The sequence below is a fragment of the Chiloscyllium plagiosum genome, unplaced genomic scaffold, assembly GCF_037043375.1.
Source record: "Chiloscyllium plagiosum isolate Xiang-an unplaced genomic scaffold, Cpla_swu_hap1 HiC_scaffold_23, whole genome shotgun sequence".
Lineage (NCBI taxonomy): Eukaryota > Metazoa > Chordata > Chondrichthyes > Orectolobiformes > Hemiscylliidae > Chiloscyllium > Chiloscyllium plagiosum.
Genome location: NW_028270161.1, coordinates 26,098,132 through 26,116,332, shown reverse-complemented (window position 1 = coordinate 26,116,332; position 18,201 = coordinate 26,098,132). Strand labels below are relative to the sequence as shown.

Here is an 18,201-nt window from a genome sequence, read left to right as displayed (position 1 = left end):
TGGAGAAGGTTTCAGCCATAAGGTTTCTCAAAAAACAAGTCAGAGGATCACTTAGGCCAAGGTTAATGGAAGGATCCATATTTGAAATGTCATTTATCAGGAGATAGCTAGAACACTGAGAAAAACAATGTGAATTCTAGAGAGCTGTGGCATGCCTCTGCATTGGTTCCAGAAAAAAAAGAGAATTAATTTTAAAGATTTTGTAAGCTAAGGATTCATAGCACATGTGGTTATACAGTGTTAGTCACTCTTGCTTTGATTTTTTAGATAATATAAAAGAATGTTTTTGTTTAAAAATATGAAATCTTGAGGTGTACTTTATACCAGGTAATCACTGGATGTGAACCTTCTCTTCAAACATTATCGTCTCTTATGATGGCAAAGACCCAGTTTACAAATTGAACACAATACAGTTGTTCAGAATAATAATGTATGTTAATTTTAGTTCATGAAATAATGATCTTGAACATGCATATTTTATTTTCCAAAAATGTCTGCAGCAATGGAAAACAATACAAAAATGGTCTGTGTCCACTAGGTTTTAGAAGAGTGAATTATCACATTAATCTACAAAACAATTTAGTGCAGGAAATGAGACATATTTTAACCAGAATGAAGAAACAAGTTAAAAATAAATTAAGGCAAAAATGTTTTATTATGGATTCACTAGCCACTATGTATAATATTTTCAAAACTCAAAGTTTTAGGAATTTCTGATCAGCAATACCATAAAAAGTACATTAAAACCTGAATATTCATGAAAATATATCAAAACTAAACTATCCACTTTGGTTTACCAGTAATACCTATGGCTATATAGTTAACACAAATTTATATTTTTCAGGTGAAGTAAGTTTAAATCTCCGAGAAACAAGTGGTGAAAAATTGAAAACACACGAGGTAAAAGGTTAAAACTCCTCATCAAAGGTCACCCATCTAAGAGCACTTAGCTAGTTTCATTCTCATCTATCTAGGCGGTGCAAGTGATACAATGACTTTTATTCCTGTACAGTCACCTCTGAAATCCAAAGGCATCTACTTACTGACCATATTTATAACTAGATTCTATCTTTCACCTATGATATCCAAAACACATTGGGTTAAACCTGTGCTGAGAACAGGGTAAAAGTGAGTACTGCAGGTGCTGGAAAAGCACAGTAGGTCAGGCAGCATCCAAGGAGCAGGAAAATTGATGTTTTGGGCAAAAGCCCTTCATCTGTGCTGAGAACAACCAGTGATCTTGACTTTTCCTCAGTCTCTAATTTGCCATATTACTTGTCTGACATTTATTGCTGAATAAAAGGTTCCTTTAGACTATGGATTGGTTTTGGTCCCTGCAAATGACATTCCCCGGTGACAGATCCTTCCTACAATCTGGTAACCTTCTGAAGCTGAATTGGACTGTTCACAATCTTTCATCCCAAGGCAACATGCCAACCCACATATCTGTGTCATTGCTAACACCACTTACTACCAGATCCATAATGCTGCTTTATTTCAATCCTGCCTCAGCTCAACTACTGCAGAAACCTTCATGCATGCCTTTACTCCCTCAACATTGGACTATTCCAAAGCATTCCTGGCTGAAGTTCAATCTTCACGTCGTGAAAAAACAGAAGGAGGATGACAGTCCTGTAAATGGAGCACCTTTGTACAGTCAGGTGTTAAGTTACCCACTGCACAACTACTTGCTGCTGACCTGCTCCAGTGCCACAGTACTTCTATTATTATACTCATTGGTATAACATGCTGGAAATCAAGTCCCACTATTCATCGATTCATCATATGTGTTAAAAGTTTTTAAACATTTTTCAGATCCTCCAATTTACCTGACTTTCAAACCCAAGTTGACAGACAGCATTTTCTGCACTTAACAATAATTACTAATTAATTTACTAATTAAAAGTCACAGCTTGCAGAAACTGAAGGAGAAGTAAACTGGTTTGCTTCATGCTTAAAAGTGGCTTATACTGCAGAGAAGAGAGACAGCTCCTGAGCTAGTGGAGATCTGAAGGCTTTTCACAATCTTGTTCTCAGCTCCAAGTTGTTAGAACCAGTTATACGGTTGACAGGCAGAAGGCCATTGTTGTTAACAGGACACTAGTTCAAAGACCAGTTACTGATCACAAGGTGAATCTCCATTTGTACAGTTCATCTGTAAAACTACACTTCAACTACTGTTTGAACAAACATTTGGATAAACGGTGCTTACATTGAGTGTTAGGTTACTTAAGAATCAGATGTACAGCATGAAAACAGACCCTTCGATCCAACTCTTCCATGCCAACCAGATATCCCAACCTAATCTAGTCCCATTTGCCTGCATTTGGCCCATATCTCTCTAAACCTTTCCTATTCATATTCCCACCCAGCTGCCTTTTAAATGTTCTAATTGTACCAGCCTCCACTTCCTCTGGCAGCTAATTCCAATACACACACCACCCCATGAGAAAATGTTGCTCCTTAGGTCCCTTTTATATCTTTCTCCGCTCACCCTAAACCTATGCCGTCTAATTGTGGATCGCACACGCCAGGGAAAAGACTTTGTCTATTTTTCCTATCCATGCCCCTCATGATTTTATAAACCTGTATGAGGTCACCCCTCAGCCTCCGACACTCCAGAGAATACAGCCCCAGCCTATTTAGCCTCTCCATATAGCTCAAATCCTGGCAACATTTTTGTAAATCTTTTCTGAATCCTTTCAAATTTCACAACATCTTTCCAATAGAAAGGAGACCAGATTTGCATGCAATATTCCAAAAGTAGCCTAACCAATCTGTACAACCACAATATGACCTTCCAACTCCGATACTCCATGCTCTGACCAATAAAAGAAAGCATACCAAATGCCTTCTTCACTATCCTATCTACCTGTGACTCTCAAGGAACTATGAACCTGAACTCCATGGTCTCTTGGTTCAGCAACACTCCCAGGAGCTTACCATTAAGTGGACAAGTCCTACTCCGATTGCTCTTCCAAAATGCAGCACCTCGCATTTATCTAAATTAAACTCCATCTGCCACTCCTCAGCATATTGGCACAGCTGATCAAGATCCTGTGATACTCCGAGATAACCTTCTTCGCTGTCCACTACACTTCCAATTTTGGTGTCATCTGCAAACTTACTAACTATATCTCCTATGTTCACATCCAAATCATTTATACAAATTATGGAAAGCAGTGGACCCAGCATCAATCCTTATGGCACTCCACTGGTTACAGGCTTCCAGTCTGAAAAGCAAGCCTCCACCACCCACCCCCTTCTTCTACCTTTGAGCTAGTCCTGTATCCAACTGGCTAGTTCTCCTTGAATTCCATGAGATCTAACCTTGCTAACCAGTCTCTCATGAGGAACCTTGTCAAACACCCTACTGAAGTGCATATAGATCATGTCTACTGCTCTGCCTTCGTCAATCCTTTTTATTACTCCTTCAGAAAATGCAATCAAGTTCATAAGACATGATTTACCACACACAAAGCCATGCTGACTATCCCAAAATCAGTTCTTGCTATTCCAAGTACATGTCAATCCGTGCTTTTGGAACCTGCAGTAATCCTTCAACAATTCGGTTTTAAAAAAGTATTTTCCCATTTTAGTACACACAATCAGAAAAATAAGAGTCATGGTATTTACAATGGCCAGTTTCTGGTCAATAGTAACCCCCAGGATATTACAGTGGGGAATACCAAAACAGTGATGTCATTGAATGTCAACAGGAGTAGTTAGATTGTTTCATATTGGAGATAGTCATTGCCTGGCATTTGTGTGGCACAAATGGCCAAGCTTTGAAACCATCTAGGTCTTATTTCATTTGTACCTGGTCTGCCTCAGTATCTGAGGAGACAACAATGGTGCTAAACATCAGCAAACATTTCCACTTCCAACCTTACAATAGAGGGAAGGGCAATTATGAAGCAGGTAAAAATGGTTTGTACCAGGACACTACTGCAGCTGAGATGACTGGCCTCCAACAACCACAACCATCTTCCTTCGTGCTAGGTATGACTCCAATTGACTGAGAATTCTCTCCCCTCCTATTCCCAATGATTCTAGTTTTGCTGGTTCTCCTTGATTCCACTCTCGGTCACTTGATGTCAAGGATATTTGTACTCACCTCCCCTCTGGAGTTGAGCTCTTTTGTACACATTTGATCCAAAGCTATAATGAATTTAGGAGCAGAGTGACCCTGGTGGAAAAAGTGAGCCTCAATGAGCAGATTATTACTAAACAAGTACTACTTGATCCCATTGCTGATGACTCCTTCAGTTAGTGTACTGATGATTCAGAGTAGACTAATGGAGCCACATTTGGCAGGTTGGATTGATCTTGCTTAAAAAGTGTATACAGCAATTTTATACCTTGGTGGGTAGACCACAGCATTGTAGCTATACAAGAACGGTTTGCCTAGGGGCACAGCAACGTTCTAGAATACAAGTCTTCAGCATTATTGCTGGAATATTGTCAGAGCCCAGAGCATTTGACACAGTGCCTTCAGCTATGGAATGGATGAAATTGGTTGAAGACTGGCCTTTAACATTGGTGATTTCAGGAGGAGGCCATAATGGATTATCCAATCAGCACTCCTGACCAAAGATTGTTGATTGCTTCAGCTTTGTTTTTTGCACTGATGTGATGTGCTGCTACTGAGGATGGGTATATTTGTGGAGCCTCCATGTCCAGTCAGTTGTTTAATTGTGCACCACCCTTCAAATTCACCACTTAGATCCAAACCATTGGTTGTGGAGTTGCTTAACTGTTTATCACTGGCTGTTTATGCTGTTTGGCATGTAAGTAGTCCTGTAATCTAGCTTGACCAGGTTAACATCTCATTTTTAGAGATGCTGGTCCTGCTTCTGGGTGTGTTCTCCTGCACGCTTCACTGTACTAAGTTTGATCCCCGGGTAATGGTGGAGTGGGGAATATGCCAGGCTGAGGTTACAGATGGTGTTGAGTACAATCTTGCTGCTGCTAATGACCTATTGTCTCATGGATGTCTAATGTTGAATTGCGAGATCTGTTCAAAATCTGTTCAAAAGTGCCACACAACATGGAGGGTATCCTCAAAGTGAATGCAGGACTTTGTTTCCATAGAACTGTACAGTCGGCAGTCCCACTAATTCTGTAATGGACAGTTGCATCTGGAGCTGGCAGATGAAGGAGAATGAGGTCCAGTATTATTTTTCTTCTTGTTGGTTCCCTCATCAGCTGCTCCACAATTGGCTCTGCAGCATAGGGGAGGAGTAAAAATATGGCAATTCAATCAAAAGTGATTTAATTGTAAGGGGAATAGATAGGTGTTTGTGGCCATACAGGAGACTCCAGGATGTATCTTGCCTTCCCAGTGTTTGTCTCAAAATGGTTACAGGACATTCTGAAGGGGAAGGGTGAATAGCCAGTGGTCATGGCAAACATTGATACCAATGACAGAGATGAAAAGAAAATAGATGAAGAAAAAACAAAAAATATAGGAAGTTAGGAAGCAAGTTGAAAAGTAACACCTCATAAGATAATGATCTCAGGATCACTACCAGTAACATGTGCTAGTCAGAGTAGAAATAGCAGGATACATCAGATCAACATGTGGCTAAGAAGGTGTGAGGGTGACAGTTTCAGATTCCTGGAGCATTGTGACTGGTTCTGGGAGAAGTGGGAACAATGTAAACTGGACAAATTACACCTGGGCAGGACAGGGACAGATGCCTGAGGGAGAGTATTTAGCATTGTGGTTTGGGAGGGTTTAAATTAAATTCGAAGGGGGGTGTGAACGTGTGAGAGAATGTGAATAGGGTATAAGCAAGTAGAGAAAGAGTTAAGTTTTGAGTTTTGTAAAACACTAGGTTCAGCTGAGCATGACTCAGATTAGAATTTGCAGTTAACAATGTGGTGCTGGAGGCAAGGGTAATAGGTTAACAAGGTGGAAAAGCATTCATTATGTAGAGCCATTTAACAATTTTGGAAGCATTCAGTATGTAAGGTCAGTTTAACAAGGTGAAAAGTATTCATTATGTGAAGCCAGTTATTCATGTTTAACAGCAGATGGCTTAATCTTTACTATTGACACTCGCTGACTCTAACAGTCACCCAATCAATATGTATGTTGCCTGATCTAGATGTTCCTCCCTGTAAAATGACTATATAATTCATTAAGAAACTCCTATTCCAGAGAGGACCAGGAACCCATGTCCCTGCACACATGGGCGATTGTTCTTTCTCCCTGCAGGACCAGAAATAGAGATGGAGGAGGTAAAACTATACTGTGTCGCGGAGTGAAGAACCAAGTTCAGAGGATTCTGGTGAACATTCCTCAAATTAAATTGGACAATGAGGCAATTGTCAAAAATTGGGATAAATTGAGTTACCTTCCTAAAGAAAACTGAAAGAGTTAGTGCTATCATATGGTGAGATACGTGGAAGTAAGCTGGAAAGAATTAACCTAATTAGGCATGATATAGATATAGGAAGTGCTGTTTCAATTAAGCAACATCCTTATAGACATATCCCTCTAAAGTTAGTAAAGTCTCAAAAGGACAATGAACGCATGCTCCAAGACAACATAATCAAAGTGAGTTACAGTGACTGGAGCTTATCCATAGTAATGGTGCCAAAAACAGATGGCACCCAATGGCTAATGTGTGGACTAACGCAAAGGCAATGCAGTTACAAAGATTAATGCATATCCAATTTCACATTTGGAAGACTGTGCTGAAAAGGTGGGACAAGCACCTTATATTTCTAAGTTGGACTTGCTTGGAGCGTACTGGCAGGTACCTTTATGCAAAAGAGCAAAGACAATTTTGGCTTTCATAACACCAAATGGACTATACCAATTTAAAGTCATGTCATTTGGTATGAAAAATGCACCAGCCATATTTCAGAGACAAACCAATAAAATCATTTCTGAATTACCCAATTGTGTAGTTTATATTGATGACCTGGTGATAGTTAGTCACACATGGAAGGAACATTTGCAATGTTTATCAGAATTGTTCAATCGACTTCAGGTTGCAGGCTGGGTAATAAACCTGGCTAAAAGTGAATTTGCCAAAGCCCACATCACGTCTCTGGACTTGATATGGAAAAATGGCCCCACGGAATGCAAAAAAAAAAGAAGTTTCTCCACAAAAAGAACAACATTACAATTCCTGGGATTGAGTGGGTTTTATCGGAAATTTGTACCAAATTTAGCAGTGTGGCTGCTCCACTCACTGAATTAGTAAAGAAAAGCAAAAAGTTTAGTGGACAGCGGACTTTCAGAAGGCATTTGACAGCCTGAAAGCAGTGTTAGCCACCCCTAATTACGCAAAGCCATTCAAGGTGGTTATCAGTGCTGTGCTCTTACAGGAAGACGACGAGAAGATCGAAAGAACTATCAGATATCGAAGAGTGGCCAGAGTAATCATTACCAACTGACCTATATAAAGGGGATGTGTTTTCTTTGATCAGGGCTTTATTTTGACTCGACCACATGACCAGCAAAGAGTGTCAGAGGGGTCACCTAGCTTGTACAAGCTTTAATAAAAACTTTAACTGTTTGCAGAAGTTGATGTGTGCAAATTGCCTCTCGTGTGTGAAACCCCAGGAAATGAACATAACACCTTCATCAGGAATATCGACTCGCGTGCTCCTCGGATGCTTAAGCCCTTCATCCCGAAACGTTGACTCTCCTGCTCCTCGGATGCTGCCTGACCTGCTGTGCTTTTCCTGTGCCATACGTTTCGACTCTGATCTCCAGCATCTGCAGTCCTCGCTTTCTCCTAGTAACGTATCTGAGAAAATCATACACTGATCATAACCCATTGAGGTTTGTGGAGAAATTAAAGGGCAAAATTTTCATACTGTTTAGATGGAGCTTGTTGTTACAGCCAGCCAGTTTGAAAATGGTGTATGTTGCAGGACGAGAAAACATGATTGCCAACGCATTGTCGAAACTTGAGACTGAATGAAAAACAGAAGCGTTCAGTGGCAGGATTAAAAAGGACTGAAACAGAATGTAGTAGTGCATGTTTATAGTCAATGTAATGTATGTGTGTTGCAGTTTACTAACAATTTAGGATTATGGGGTTTTATAATGAAGCAAACTTTGGATGTTGATGGTTCACATTTTTTTTTAAAAAAGGGGGAGGTGTAACAATGCCGCTCCTTTAACAAGGTTATGTTGTCCTTGGTTTTTTTTAAACCGGGGATTTGGGTGGGTGGGTGGGTGGGGGGGGGTGATGGGGGCAGCATTTACTTGAAGAAGCTAGCAACGTTTGAGAAGATTTGTAGCTCAGGTTGATGACATGTCTGTAAGTTAGCTCGCTGAGCTTGAAGCTTCACACGTTTTGTCACCATACCAGGTAACACCATCAGTGAGAGTCTTTGCTGCAGCGCCGGTGGTATGTCCCACCTCTCTATTTATTGTTCTTGGTTTCTTAAGGAAGGTGATGTCATTTCCAGTTCTTTTCTTTAAGGAAAGGTAGACAGAATCCAAGTTGATGTGTTTATTGATGGACTTCTGGTTAGAATGCCATGCCTCAGAATTCTCATGCATGTCTTTGTTTCCTCTGTCCTAGGATGTGTGTGTTGTCCCAGTCAAAGTGGTGTCCTTCTTTGTCTGTACGTATGGAAAACTAGTGAGAGTAGGTTGTGTCTTTTGGTGGCCAGTTGGTGATCATGTATCCTGGTGGCAAGTTTCCTGCTAGTTTGTCTGATGTAGTGTTTATTTTTACAGTTCTTGCATGGTATCTTGTAAATGACAAGCATAAAATTCACAAAAGAGAAGAACGACAACAGACTCCCATTCCTAGACATGACAGTTGAACATACAGTTAACAGAAAGCTTCAAACCAGCGTCTACAGAAAAACAACACACACTGACCAAATACTTTGCTTCTGAAGCAACCATCCCAACATCCACAAACAGAGTGGATTAAGACATTATTTCAATGAGCTACATCACACTGCAGCATCAAAAGAATTACAAAAAACAGAAGGAAAATATTTCTACAACATTTTCAAGAAAAACAGGTACCCAATAAACACAATCTGTCGATTCCTCAGAAATAAACCCAAACAAGCACTCACAACTCAACTAAAGACTATAGCCACATTACCTTACAAAGACATATCAGAAATGACTTTCTAGACTACTCAGACCGCTTGGCATCATGGTAGCCCACAAACCTACCAACACACTTAAACAGCAACTAATGAACCTAAAAGGATCCATTAGATACTACCAGCAAGACTAATGTCATTTACAAGATACCATGCAAGAACTATTAAAAAAAACACTACGTCGGACAAACTAGCAGGAAACTTGCCGCCAGGATACATGAACACCAACTGGCCACCCACTCTCACTAGTTTCCATATATACAGACAAAGAAGGACACCGCTTTTACTGGGACAACATACACATCCTAGGACAGGGGAAACAAAGACACGCACAAGAATTCTTAGTGGCATGGCATTCTAACCAGAACGCCATCAATAAACACAAATCGACTTAGATTCTATCTACCTGCCCTTGAAAAAAAAAGAAACAAAGACCTATAAATAGAGAGGTGGGTCATACCACCAGTGCTTCACCAGAGACTCTCACTGATGTTACCTAGTATGGTGTCAAAATGTCTGAAAACAAATCTTCAAGTTCACCGAGCTAACTTAAAGACTTGAAGAAGCTTTTAAGTGTTTTCTTTTTAAAAACACTTGCACAATGAAAGGGGAGCAGCCAGTTCTCCCAATTCAGGGTTTGGTTTGGTTTCAGCAAGCTGTTTTGTTTGCAGCTGCTGGTTAAGTTTTAGCTGGAAACACAGAGAAGTTCCTGGACCCAAAGAACAACCCCAAGCTAATCCTCTCTCTCCCTAACATCTCTCCTGTAAGAACCTGTGTGTATCTGAATTTACTTTTTTGACAAGGAGGTATTTATAGTAAGGTTGCAAGTATTTGCAACAGCATCATTAAGTTGCGAATAGAGTTAATAGATTTTTCAGAGAAGTTATGTTATTCTAGATTGTGTTCTTTTTTGTTTGTTCATAAATAAATTCTGTTTTGTTTAAAACCAAGTGGTTGGGCTAGTGCATTCCTCACAGAATATTCCCTTTACACCTGCTTAAAGCAACTAGAAAAATTAGTTCTGGGCCATCATCTTGAAGTGTTTTGATAGGGTCTGGCCTGCTTCATAACACCCTACAGTGTGGAAGCAGGCCATTCAGTCCATACCCAAGCTCTGAAAAGTATCCCACCCAGACCCAACCTATCCTTGTAACCCTTGGAACATCTTCCATAGCCTACCCACCTAACCTGCACACCCTGGATTCTATGGGCAATTTACCTAACCTGCATATCTTTGGATGGTGGGAGGAAACCCACACAGACACTGAGAAAGAGCATAGAGAGAAGTGATATTTGTGAGTTGGTTAATTGAGTAGCATGAGCTGCCAATGAAATAGGTTAGTGGAGACTTTGGTCTATCAAATTTGGTTGAAGTGTGCAGTTAGCACATTACCAAAATGTGCCATGGGCATTGGGGAGGGTAGCCTTCATAGCAAGAGGATTTGAGCACAAGAACAAAGATGTCTTGCTGCGATTATATACGGGGCATTGGTACGACACATAGCTTTGGTCTCGTGAGGAAGGGTATCCTTGCTATTGAGGGACTACAGCGTAAGTTTATCAAATTGTTTACTCGGATGGCAAGATTGATGTATGAGAAGAAACAGAGTTGGTTAGGATTGTATCCACTGCCATTCAGAAGAATGACAGAGGATTGCATAAAAATAAAATCCTAACAGGACTGAAAAAAAAAGGTTAGATGCAGAAAGAATGCTTCTGAGGAGTCCAGCACCAGGGGTCACAGATTAAAGGATAAGAGGCAAACCTTTTTGGATAGAGATGAGAAATTTCTTCACCCGGACAGTGGTGAGAATTCACAACGACAGAAAGCGGTTGAAGCTAAAACGTGCTGAGTTTTCAAGAAGGAGGTGGTTATAGTTCTTGGAGCTACAAGGTGTCAAGAGATATAGGGGAATGGTAGGATTAGGGTTGAAGCTTGATGTGGCAGCATGGTGGCTCAGTGGTTAGCACTGCTGCCTCACAGCACCAGGGACCCGGGTTCAATTCCAGTCTCGGGCAATCGTCTGTGTGGAGTTTGCACATTCTCAGTGTCTGTGTGGGTTTCCTCCAGGTGCTCCGGTTTTCTCCCACAGTCCAAAGATGTGCAGGTTAGGTGAATTGGCAATGCTAAATTGCCCTTGGTGTTAGGTGCATTAGTCTGGGGTAAATGTGGAGGAATGGGTCTGGGTGGGTTGCTTTTCAGAGGGTCATTGTGGACTTGTTGGGCCGATGGGCCTGTTTCTACACTGTAGGGAATCTAATCAGCCATGATCATATTGAATGGTGCAGCAAGCTCAAGGAGTTGGAGGGGTCTACTCCTGCACCTATGTTTACATGTTAGTCATTATCAAATAGCTTGTGTTGAAAAAGTATCAAGTTGTGTACACAAAAGGGTCAACGGAGAACAGAAATGAACTCAAATCAATCAAATTATCCACCAATTCTTAACATCCAGGCTTGAGCACAAAAGATAGGCAAGTTAAATGACAATTGTAGATTTTTAAACTTTAACCCCCATAACTTTGATACCATACTCCAGCAAGTTAATATGCATGGTAAAAATTAGGCACAGAAAACCTTGTCAAAAACTGATTATTTAATGTAGACAGTGTTATAATAAGCAGTACTATGCCAAGTTTCATGTTGATTACATGGTAATCAGTATTAAATTATTTTGCACTGGAAAATAAAGTAATACATGCAAATTTATGTTCAGCAATGATGTGAATGTCTTCAATCCCTCAAGTCAGAAGTTCAAAGATCCATTGCAAAGACATGAACACATAATTTAAACTGAGATTTGAGTGTAATATGTCATAGATATATCATAAATTGTATACTTTTGGTTCAGATGTTAAAATCACAACTTCATCTGCCCTCAGGTATTTGTCAGGTGTAGGGAAGTTCTCCTGAGTCCTGATCAATGATTATTCTTCAACTAATTTAAAAAGATGGTGATTATATTGGACCTTTCTGTATACAAACAGACTGCCAATTTCCAGACTTTAATGATAATTACTACACTTCAGAAATATTTCATCAGTTGTAAAGCAGTTAGAACAGTTTTATATCCACAAGTTTGTTCATTTGAAATCTTGAATACAAAAGTTAATTTTAAAAATTCTTGCTCTAACTACACAATATGTTTCATGCCCCCAGGATGTTCTAGTGCATTTCAACGTACTACTGAAGTAGTCTCAGTGGAAATGTACGAAACGTGACAGCCAATGTACACAAAGGATGATCTCAAATCACAAAAGTTCCATGAAATGTAACGATCAGATAAACATGTTTTTCTGAAAGATTATGTTAGATGAGAAATAAACATTGGTCAGGATACCTGGCGGCAGTACCTGCTCTTTAAATATTGCCACAGGATCTTTACATCAACCAAATAGGACAGACAGGTCCTGAGTTTAATTGCTCATCTGAAAGATGCTTTATCGATACTCAATGCAGTGCTGCAGGTCAACCTAGTCTTGTGTTCAAATTTCTGCAATGAGGATTGAATTTTGGATTTGATTCAAGAGATGAGATTGCAACCACAGCCGCAAAGTCAGTATTGCTGACACCATGGTTAGCGTATTTGAGACTAACTGGGTTTATGTTTGATTATTTCAATTTCAGATTCAAGGTATACTTAAGTCAATTAAACCATTTATATTAAACCATTAAAATATACGGCTGTATTTTAGGCATAGCCTAGGAATGATTATTTCAACCATAACTGGAATAATTCTTGAAATGTTTCATTGTTATACAAACATTTCTTTTTGATTTTATCTTCAAAAATCTACAGAGATCCTGAAAAGCTGGCACAACTGAAGCATTCTTCTTGTGAGAATGAGCATTTTTCAATTATATTTTTCGCAGTTTGTAACTATAACAGGAATTTAAAGCTTCCTTGAGTCTGTATGTGTCGTCTTCTTATAGGCTCTCCCTAATCCTATGACGATAAAGATTTGGCATACAGCCATTGTTACCTACACAGTTTTTGTAACCTAAAAACACTTTGCTCAAGTTTTCAAATATCATGAAGAAGAAAAAGATTTGAATTTATAATTTGCATTACTGCTAAAGATGCATTTCAAAATACTGGGTTGCAGGTATTGGACTAGGAGCTATTATGTAAACTGGGTATGTTCTCTTCAGAAAAGAGAAGACTCAGCAGGGCTATGACAGCTGTTTTAAGATTCTAATGTACAAGATCACCAACAAATTAGTTCACTTGTTCAGCACACTGACACCAAAAGACACCTCATTTAAAGAGGAATAAAATTTAAAACAAATCCACGGAAATACATTTCAGTGAACGTTCTGATGATGTACAAGTCACATAGGAATACAATGTAGGAAAGTAGTAGTAATTCATTTAAATATAAATCAATTGATTTCTTTCAAAAGTTGGCATTTTGTGTTAATTACATTCTTGATCAGTAGGGGAATCAAGGGTTATGGGGAAAGGGCAGGAAAACAAATGTGATGAGTGTCGGATCAATGATATTCCTATTAAAAAGCAAAACACTTTCAAATGACCAAATGGTTTACTCCTATTCCTATTCATTTTCCTTTTGGCGGTGCAGTATTTCAAGTATTTTGACAGGCAATATGATAAATGTAACATGTTTAGGAGAACCTAAATCCCAAAACAATTTACCACTGGAGTTTTCTGCTAGCCACAAATGCAACTGCCCTGGACAATTTTTTTGTTATAATTACACAGAAATTCTATTCTGATTACATCATGAAACTACCAAAATGGAGGAAGGAGTACTAGCTGGACATTTTTTGAAAAACTCAATTCCTTCATTCTTATTTTCCCCACAGTTCTGCTTTTTACTGCTTGCAATGACGTGACTTTGCCAGTGTTTGGGAGAGGGAGGAGAGATGTAGGGGCAAGAAACTAATAGAGAAGTCAGTGAATATGTTGCCATCAATCTTCATTACCTAGACTACAATATGATGCAATGATGAACGTTACATCAGAAAAAGTGATGTCTATTAAGAATTAAGAATTGTCATTCTATAATACTTCCAATAAAATTGAATACAGCAACTTTTACATTTTTCTTCTACAACACATTGGCCAATGGCTCTTAATGTTTCAGTGTTAAGTGCAGAGTTGAGTGTTTCCTATTCTAATTTCTGTTGAAATTTTAGATTACTTTTTGCATCTCAAACATAAAAAATACAATGTATTTGGAAATGCTTCACCATCACATGGCTGCTCAAAATGTCTATCTTTCAATATCAATAAATTGTGCATTAAAGTTATCTAAAATACATCAGTTACACAAAAGGTTTTGACAATGTACATCATACACCAACTGTCACACTTGTATAAAACACCAAATGCCAAATGAAAATTAATTCAAGAGGATATGTACTAAAGGAAAAAAACACATTTAACCAACTTTGATACAGTCTCATGAACTTATGAGCTGTTAATTGACATCAAGACTCACCTGGACGACTCTCTCACAGAAGCAGAGTAGCTGACAGAAAAGGATTGTTGCTAAATTTCACAGTTCACGTATCTCAGCGTAACATTTTTTATTCTTGATCCAAAACAAAGATCTTGAAAACGCCTGAAGACCATCATCAAGCTCGCACATGACTCAAGCACAAGCGCAGGATGTCAGCAGACAAACACTGATAGAAAAGCTTTGAGGACGATGTGTTATGACAAATCTGGGAAGGTCACAGATTATCAGGTCTTTGGAAATTTACTAATAAATTCACAAGAAACAATAAATACTTTTATATAGAAACCAAAGAACTGCAGATGTTGGAAACCTGAAATTAAACAGCAGTTGCTGGAGAAACTCAGCAGGTCTGGCAACATCTGTGGAGAGAAAGCAGAGTTAAAGTTTCAAATCCAGTGACTCTTCTTCAGAAATGATTGTAGCTAAGAAAAGGTTGGTATACAGGGGAATCTAGATTATCCGAATACCAATTATCCGAAAATCGGATTATCCGCAGGAGATCTCGAGGTCCTGATAGAAACATTGCAAAGATGTGTGTCCAACACTGATCGCGTCTTTTGTTTACACTGATTAAAAGTGCTGCTGAGAACAATCCTGGACTGATGGGAGCGCAGACACTATCTCTAAATGACTGACCTCCCACTCTCCTTTCCTTGGAGTTCTACACAGGGGTGTACCCTAAACCCTCCTTCCCCAGATAATCTCTCCAACAGTGTGCAATAAAAAGGTGTGGGTGGGTGGGTGGGTGTATGCATACGCACACGCTATTTGGAGACTCACCGCCCAAAAGGCAGCAGTAGCAGTAGTCTTGTTGTTAGTGTCCAGTCTGGCTACCCTGGTGGGGGTGGGTCCACACGATGATGGGGCAGGGAGCAGGCAGGGGTGGTGTTGGGGGCAGACAGCAGTGTTGGACAGGGAGCAGTGTTGGATGGGGTTGGGGGGCAGGCGAGGTATTGGAAAGGAGCTCATGCACGCTGTGATGCAGCCTTATTTCCTGAACAGGGAGCAGACTTTATAGAAAAGTCCGCGCCCCAGATGAATCGATTAACCGAATAATCAAGATTCAAGAGATGGTAGGTAGGTAGGTACATAACAGCAACTGGGCAGACAAGCAAATGAATAATGGTCAGTCTGGGAGAATCAATAGCTGCTAATGGGCTCCATAAGTACCAGAGAAGCACTGCTGCATGGGTTGGGGGAAGGACATGGAAGAAAGTGCGCAGGCCCTAAAAATTACTGAACTTGATATCGAGTCCTGAAGGCTGCAGAGTCCCCAAATAGAAAATGAGGTTCCATTCTTCCAGCCTGCACTGAGCTTTGCTGCAGAGCAGCAAGCCTGCAACAGGAATGTTGACTAGGGTGAGATGAAGTGTTGAAATGCAGGCAACCAGTAGGTCAAGTCATTTTTGTGTACAGTATGTAAGTGTTACTGCAAAGCGGTCACCCAGTCTGCATTTCGTGTCCCCAAAGTAGAGACCAGATGATGAGCAGCAAATACAGAAGACTAGATTGAGTGAAGGGAGTCTAAAACTATAGGGCATACGTTTAAAGGAGAGAGAGAGAGAGAAAAAGGGCAACTTTTTCAGAGGGTGGTGGATGTATGGAATGTGCTGCCATAGGAAGTGGTGGAGCCTGGTACAATTATAACATTTAAAAGGCATCAGGATGGGTACATGATGAGGAAGGGTTTAGAGGGCTATGGGCCAAATGCTAACAAATGGGATTCGATCAGTTTGGGAAATTTGATCAGTGTGGACGATTTGGACCAGAAGGTCTGTTTCCATGCTGTGTAACTATATAAATCATTGGTATACTTGGAAGGTGTGTATGGGACTTTAGGAAGGGAGGAAGGAGGAAGTAAAAAGGGGAAGGTATTACAGCTTCCGAGTTTGTATGGAAAGTGCCAAGAATTCGTAGGGATGAGTGAGGAGCGGAGAAGAAGTGGACCACAGTGTTCCGGAGGGAACTGTCCCTGCGCGCTGACTAGGGATGGAAGGACAATGTGTGTCTGGTTGTGGCATCCTGCTGGAGGTGGCAGAAATAGCAGCTTTAGATGTGGATGCTTGTGTGGTATGAAATACGAGGGACCCTATCGGAGGAAACAGAAGGGGTATGGGGAGAAGTGCAGGAGATGGTTGGACACAGTGGATATTTCGGAGGCCCCCTTGTAAAAGCTGGCATCAGAACAGATGTAACAAAGACAGAGAAACTGAAAGAAGGGAACGGAGCCTTTACAGGAGGTTAGGTGTGAAGATATATTGTCCAGGGAACTGTGGGAGTCAACGGGTTTGTAGTGGATATTGGTCGCCAGCCTATCCCCAGAAACGGAAACAGAGATGTTGAGAAAGGGGAGGGAGGTGATCAGAGATGGAACAGGTGAAGGTGAGAGCAGGGTGGAAATTAGAAGCAAAATTTATAAATTTTTTCAATACCAGATGAGAGAGGAAAACAGCACTGACGACTTCATCAATATACCAGAGAAAGAGTTGTGGGGAAGGACCAGAGTATGAGTAGAACAAGGAATGTTCCACGTATCTCAAAAAATAGATAGGTAAAAACAGGGCCCACAATCACACCTTTAATCAAAGAAAAAAAGAGGAGGAGGAGGAGTTAATTCTTTATTTGGTGCCTAAACTATATAAAACAGCAGAGAAAATAAAAAGAATTAGGCCATTTAAGCCTTTACTAATGGTTACCCAAATCACTTTCTTGCACTATCCTTATAATTCTCCACTATCTAAAAATCTACTGTGCTCTAACGCCTGAACAGAAAATTCAAAGATTGACAGCAATTTGAATGAGGAAATGTTGCCTGATTGCAAGACTAAATGCTGACCCATTATTCCAAGATCATGAAACCTATTTCCACACTCTGTAGTCAGGGAAACATATTTTACAGCATCCATGCTGTCTCGCTCCCTAAGAGCTGTACACAGTAATTCAATCAGAACACCACTGATTCTCTCAACTCCAAGGAATATGACACAAACACAAAGAATACAGGAGTAACACAGAAGATCTGGCACCATCTGTGGAGACAGAAAGAGTTAACGCTTCAAAGTGTGGTATTACAGCTAAGGTTACTTCTTTCAAATCTTGATCACTGCATTCCCTGTTCACACCGCAGCTTCCATTATATTGGCAAGACCAAACATAGACCGGGTGACCATTTAGTGAAACACCTTCACTCTGTCCACAGAAAGTCCCCAACCTCCCGGTTTCTTGTCTTTTCAATAAACCACCTTGATTCTCATGTCAAGATTTCTGTCCTGGGCCAGTTGCAAAGATCCAATAAAGCACAATGCAAGCTCAAGGAACACCACCTCATTTGCTGCTGAGGCATTCTATAGGCTTGAGTTCTCACTGAATTCAATAAGTTCAGAAACTAAATGCTTTGCTTTATTCCACTAACCTCACCACAGTCACATTTGTGTCTTGTTTACTTTGCACTCATCACAAAGACCAAAGACCAATTCTCTTCCTTTCACACCTCAATTTACATTTTTTTCCCCTTACTTCACCGTACACAATCCAGTTGGCTTTTACATTTGGTCTCTATGCCATCTGCCTCTTGCTCCTCCTCTCCCTGTCAAAAAAGTTTTAAAAATTTTTATTC

The 18,201-nt window shown here is 40.1% G+C and overlaps 1 protein-coding gene across 2 annotated transcripts in view; it reads right to left on the bottom strand.

The window, feature by feature from the left end:
- The window catches only part of srpk2 (SRSF protein kinase 2), a 217,367-nt gene that overhangs the window by 185,992 nt on the left and 13,174 nt on the right, over positions 1 to 18,201 (bottom strand). The window lies entirely within an intron of this gene.